This window comes from Cygnus olor, chromosome 10 (assembly GCF_009769625.2).
Source record: "Cygnus olor isolate bCygOlo1 chromosome 10, bCygOlo1.pri.v2, whole genome shotgun sequence".
NCBI lineage: Eukaryota > Metazoa > Chordata > Aves > Anseriformes > Anatidae > Cygnus > Cygnus olor.
The window spans coordinates 17,649,919-17,656,351 of NC_049178.1; the positions used below are offsets into that span (position 1 = coordinate 17,649,919).

The following is a 6,433-nucleotide window of genomic DNA, read 5'->3' on the forward strand; positions in this document are numbered from 1 at the left end:
CTGGCGAGAAGATTCAACATCATGCAGCGGCCATAGGTAGTACACTTCAAAGCACATGCTGCTAAACTAAGTGTTTTGCTTGTCTGTTTTACACTACTTGGATCAAAACTTGAAATGGTTCATGCACATGCCAGGCTATAAAGACAGTCTGAGAGCACGGGTGGTCTTCTGCAAAATCTTTAATATATTTATGTACCTGGACACTCTAGTTTTCAGTGGTAATTACTTCTCTATTTTTCTCTGAAGTGTATTATTTTAAACATAATATGAGGGGAAAACAAAAACAAACAAACAAAAAACCCTTCCTTTCCTCATAGTAGTACCTTACCCCTACTTTTTGATATACTTGAAAAAAAAGTTGTTAGCAGAGTTTCCTTAATATTTAGGCTGGATGTCAAGATTTTAGTAGCTTAGTAAATACCTATTATTTAGCCTGTCTCCTGCTAATGTGGTATTTGTCCAGATAGCGAGCAGTAATTAACCTTAATAGCCTTGACCAACCTCACCTGGTGCCTCTACCCCACACCAATGGGCCCAGGAGCCCATTTAAGCCTTCCTGGTGGGTATTATTCCCTCTCCTGAGCTGTGTTGGGGGCCTACCAGCTCACAGCTTGGCTATAGACCCTGTTGATCCCAGCCCACGGACTGATTTCTCAACTTGACATCACCATGGCTTTATGACCTGGGTTCCTGGCTGGACCTAGCCACCATCTCCAGGACTGCCTACTATGCTCAGGTACTGTGGGATGGGGATGTCCATGTCTCTCATGTCCCTCAGGGAGCAGCCAGGCCCTGCTGCTCCATGACAATATCTGAGGATTTGGTAGTCTCTGTAGTCACACTTGTCTCCTGGGAAGGATGAGATTGCTGTCATCCTTGTTTGGCATTAAGGGAAAGTGAAGTACAGCTTCTTACTGAGCCCTGCAGGGCAACTGGAGCCAGGTGCTACTCCTGCTTATCAATATAATTGAGCTGTTGGCCTGTGGTACAGGCAGTGTGGGCTAATGATACAGGTATGCCACTGGATCTACACAAGTGAGAGGGAAAGGATTAGAAGGAATAATTAATTTCTTACACCAGTGGCATTGGTGTGGTCATTTCTGACTTCTGGATAAAGTTTAAATGAATGTCCAGTGAGTGCTAATTACAAAGACTACCCATAAAAATGAAGGGCCAGGCTCCATGATAGAGCAGTAAAAGGGTGTTTATGTTGGTAGTGTCTCAAAACTTTTGCAGTGGGAATGCAAGTACCAGTGAGAATAGCTCTCGTTGCATTATGTTTCCTTAACAGGCTAGGTATGAAGGAAGGATGCTTGATGCATCCTGGTGGGAAGGTAAGGTTTGCTGCTGATGCAACTGCAGCATTTATGCTATAGAAATGGATGCAGGGTTGCTTGTGTCAGTTGAAGATGAGTCATTGCTATGTGATGTTTCTGTCAATATGAGAACTCAAGAGGAAGGAGCTATGAGTAGCTTCCATGAGCAACTCCTCGCTCTCAGTTCATTCCCACCACGAATCATGCAGCATGCTCCCAGTGGGATGCACACCTTCTCACACCACCCCGAAAAGCCACACTTTACTGCCTCTGCACTTGACTTGATGCCAGCCCATCAGTCTAAAATTGTCTGTCAGTCACTTGCTGAAATGCCTGAGCATTCCTATAATCCCTAATGGTCTCTGCTAGAGACATCCCTTCCTTCCCTGTTAGCAGGACAAGGGATAGCTTCACAGAGAGGTACCACCATGATTGCCCTGTTACTGAGCTCTTCTCTAGGCATATGCTGGCATCTGCTATCAGAGAAGGGACATAAGGCTTGGTCTGAGCTGATACAGTGTTTTTTCATATCAAACAGGTGTGTGTTGTTGTTACATGTGCAGTCACTGTAAATCCACAAAACAGAGCCCTGGCGGTTATAATGTCAGATTTGTCATTTTTGGAGGAATGTGTTTTCATGTGGTTGTATGACCTGAAGCCCCTGCATCATGCTATTACTGTGGCCCACCTTGAGAACAGATGCTCTCAGATCTACCTATGATGTCTTTTTCATCTTTCACCATTACTCAAGTTCTCCCCCATCACTTTACGGGAATAGGAAAATGGTCTTGTAATATCTGGTTTATTGGTAGATGTGGGTAGATATCCTGATCCCACTCAAGAGGGGTAAAAACTGCATCTAGGATTTCCCTGTGGATTTCCCTCTGTACTTTTTTGATTCTCTTACTTGCTAATGAGTTTGAGCAGGACTGTCAAGAAAGCTCTTTCTGATGCTGCATGTCCCTGACCCAAAAGGTTCAGAGAAATCTCAGAAGTTAGTTGTTGTCCTTCAGATTAGGACTTCCATTTTTTACTACGCTGCTCAAATCTGTGAGAGCTTGTTCCTGACAAAAAGAACATAAACTTTCATTCTGGCAGCAGTAAAAGCTTTCTCAGCCTTCAGGCTTTCCTGTTGTCAAGTCCAATTGCATTAGGTAAATTAGGATTGTTAACAGAAAATAAGTATCGCATATTTTAAAGTACAAAGCAGAACAAAACCATAAATCGCTTCTGTGCGTAAACTAATATTTAAGGAGCACATCTCAGGTAGGCAAGGCAAAGCCATAACTGACACCAAAGCAGAATCTCCCTAAACTTTTTAGTAAACAAATTAATAGAAACCTTGTGCTTTTGTTAGCTTTTCCTTTTCTGAAATGTTTGGTGTTTTTTTTGATGTGTTAATATTCTTTCCATGATGGTGTCTATGTGAGGATTGGAGATAAAATAAGACAGATGTACTGACCATGGTTACCAAGGGAGCAGTTTCCTTAGCAATGGCAAAGCAGTTGTCAAAGCAGTCAATGTTCCTTCTCTCCCTCTCATGTGACTTGTTTTTACTAGTTTGCATAGCTTGGTTACACAAACGGCTAATCGTAAACACCTCTTCCAAACTTCCAGGCAAAGAAGGCTTGGGTGGGTCATTAGTCAAATGTTCCCAACTTGGCTTTACTTCAGTGCCTACCTGAACTTTTTCTTTTGCTTCATCGTTTTTTCAAGAACTTTCACTGTCTAAAGAACATTAAAGTCATCCAAATGGAAATGTAACCACATAGTGCGCATCCAAATAGGAAGATACGGATGTGGGTGAGTAGTGTAAAATTGCCACCTGTCCAGAGCACCAGTCCTTTCCACTTAAGTGTAAAGATGGCAGCTAAAATAATCCCTATAAATAGGTCTTGTAACTGCGTATGTGAAATGGTTATTATCTGAAAGTGGCAGTCTGATCCTGCCATGCTTGCTGAGGTGAAGATGGAATGTGCTGCACTATAACACTTACTACTCTCTACGGGCACTTCTGGTGGCAGGGATAAGTGTGCGAGGTCCTGGGGCCGTGTTCTGAATTGCCCAGCCAAGGCCATTACCCAGTGGGTGGCCACAGGGAGCACATGCAAGGGAGCTGTGTCCACCCTCGACCCCTTGCTGCGAACCTGGGAGCTCAGCGCCCTTCCTCCTAGGGACAACAAGGAGGTGAGATAGGCTCATGCTGTTGTAGGGAAGTAGCTCTAAAAGGATGGTAGAGCCCATAAAGTACTTGGAAAATCCTGTTATCTGTAGCTTCAGGCACCCCATTATGCTCTACTGAGTAATGTAACTTTGCATTCCCCAAAATTAGAAGTTATTCATCCTGAGCAGGATAATACTGAGAACATCAAGACAGTGATGAAAACCTTTTCTGTTTTGTATTTAAGTTACATGCCTAGTTATAATCAAGCTGATTAAAAGTGCAGTGTAGCTAGCCCAATATTGCAAAGACAGAAATGTACTGGAGTAGTGGATGCAAGAGGCACAGTTATTTGATATAATGATCATGTTTATGAAGTGAGTATTGCTTTCCTACATGTATTTCCAATCAAAGTTGAATTGGTTTCTTATCAAGAATGGATACCTTCCCATATGTATATATTTCTGGAGAATTTGCAGGCTAGAAAAGAACACTTCTAAAGTCATCCATGCTTTTTTGAAAGTTTAACGCTGCTATTGGACTAACTTTGTGTTGGAAAATGACATCTTGATGTCACCTCTATGGTCTTTAATTTTAAGCATTGTTATTTAAAAGGTTTGCCATCATATGGCACTTAAGTTTTCTGATAACTCAGTTACTCTGCATGTATTCATCAACTTAGGACTAAAACTCACATACCCATTTTACAACACACCCTTATTTACTACCTACAAGAGGTAAAGACCTTCTTGTTCAGGTTGATGGAAATTTAATGAGACACAGATAAAGAGAAAGTAAAGCACAGTGTGTGCACACATGGAGCAGCTGCTCCCCCTGCTCTGTGCAGCTCAGTGCCATGGGGTAGGTTACCCACCACATTGGTGTTCCTCCTAGGGACGTTCAGTTCATGACTGCAATATCCACAGTGCAGGACTCGAGGCAAAGCTAGGTGTTTCCTTCAGCTTTGTTTACAGATACTTCTAGCAGGAAAGTAACGCTTTAGGAAGGCACAGAAAGAGCTGGAAGTGCAATATCGGGTAAAATGTTGTTGGCCTGTGAAGTGTGGCTTGTATGCTCTTGCTTAGAGCACCTGGATAGGGAGAGGGTGAGGAGTACAGTGCTGTCTATGAATGCTATAAGCAAAACCTGTCTCATCTGCCTTATTAGGAAAGCTGCACGGAAAGGGAGGAAAAAGGCCATGGCATGTTTCTGACTAATTTCCTCTATTCCATATTGAGGTGGTTTCAGTTTCAGAGAATCTCACAGTACTTGAATTCCATAAATTTGCACTGTCCTTGCGAAAACTGGTATCTTTGTGTTGAGAAATAGGGGAACATAGAGGAGAGAAAGGTAAAAGCCACAAGATCAAATTGTGCCCAACTAATGAGACACTGTAAAGGAAAGTGTGTGTATATGTGCATAAAAGCATAGGAAAGGTCTTATTTCTGATGTGCTCAATGTATGCTTACAAGGCTTATTTTTATTTAAAAAGTAAATAAATATCTTATGAATGGAGGAAGGAAAGCTACAGGAAGAAAAATGGAGCAGTGGCAGTAGATCTAGCTGATGTGCAATGGGGAGGGACTCTGAGATTGCTTTCTGCAAGGAGGCTACTTTGCAATTTTGATTGTAGGAGGAACACACCCTGAGGTCAACCACAGCACTGAATCATGTCAAACCCCTTGGTATGTGTGGCCACCCTTCCATTCCCTCCACAGCCCTTTTATCTTGACAAACAAAGATTAGATGATGAAAAGGCAGAGGTAGCGAGTTGCCTCCAAGCACAGTTCTGTCAGGACAACCACCCAGTCCCCATCTCCCACCCACAGCCTTACAAGACCCTAATCCAGTGACTCTGTAACCACCCTGCGGTGACCCCCATTTCCAAAGTGGCAGCTGTGCAGTTAGTTCACTAGCCCCTGACTGAGATGATTTTTTTTACCTCTGTGGTCGCAGCCACCTGCTACACATTTGATGTAACTTCTTAATTAATGTTCTCCAAAGATTTGTAGCCTTTGGTGTGGGTTACAGCCACAGCCATTCGCAGATCCCTCACCACTGTAACTCTTCCTTATCTGCTGCACGAACACGTTAGGTGCAGATTTAATGACACCCGCCTAAATCCCTCCAGTCAGAGATGTGTAAACATGTATGTAAAGGCTGTGCAGAACCGAGGGCTAACTGCAAAAGCAAAGTGTTATTGAATGTGACTAGTGCCACTCACACAGACAGCCACAGGATTATAGGCTGGCAAATGAAGGCTGATACAATAACTGTGCCAGGCAGGAGCAGAAGCAAAGCTGTCCTTCTCGATATCAGGGTACCACAAACGGTTCAGGGGCAGAGTAAGTTTTGCTGACAGGTTACATAAGAATAAACAAAACTAAAGCAATAAGAATCAAAAAGAAAAACCAGGCCATTTGCAGCACGCTGGGATGGTTTTTAGATCTGACATTTCAGCTGAATACAACTCATGTTCACTTGCCTGAAGTCTTGCTATGAAATCTTCACATTGCCCTGCTTCATGGTGTTTGCTCCCTCACCTGCATCTTTATTTGGAGCTTGTGAGGGAAGGCTATTTTTGTTTGGGGATTTGTGGTCCCAGGAGTGTGAAGTGTTAGACATTGGGATTGGAGCAGGATTTTAAAAACTTGTGCGTTTGACAAGGTGAGGTAGTGAAAGAGGAAGAGGGGTGAAGTGGAGACCTGGTTCAGAGGGCATTGTGCTTGTGTTCTTGCTCCAGGGCTGAGTGCTGATGGTTTGAGAGGAAAGAGTTAGGCGTTGGGTCTGATATCGATATGCCATCAGATGTGCAAGGTGAGACTGGCAGCCCACTGCAAGGCCAGAATTCAGGGGAACTGGAGTGAAGGGATGTGGTTAGGTTTTTGGCAGAAATGGGATGGATAAACTGAAGTGAGTGAAATCCCTTAACAAGGGGAAGGGATGGATCAGCCCA

The 6,433-nt window shown here is 43.3% G+C and overlaps 1 long non-coding RNA gene across 2 annotated transcripts in view; it reads left to right on the plus strand.

The window, feature by feature from the left end:
- Positions 1-536: 536 nt before the first annotated feature.
- The window catches only part of LOC121075361, a 31,662-nt gene continuing 25,765 nt past the window's right edge, over positions 537-6,433 (plus strand). The window contains exon 1 of one of the 2 annotated variants that reach the window (XR_005822926.1): positions 537-736. This is a non-coding gene — a long non-coding RNA (uncharacterized LOC121075361). The remainder of the gene's footprint in view (positions 737-6,433) is intronic. The other variant, XR_005822925.1, reaches the window with a different exon arrangement.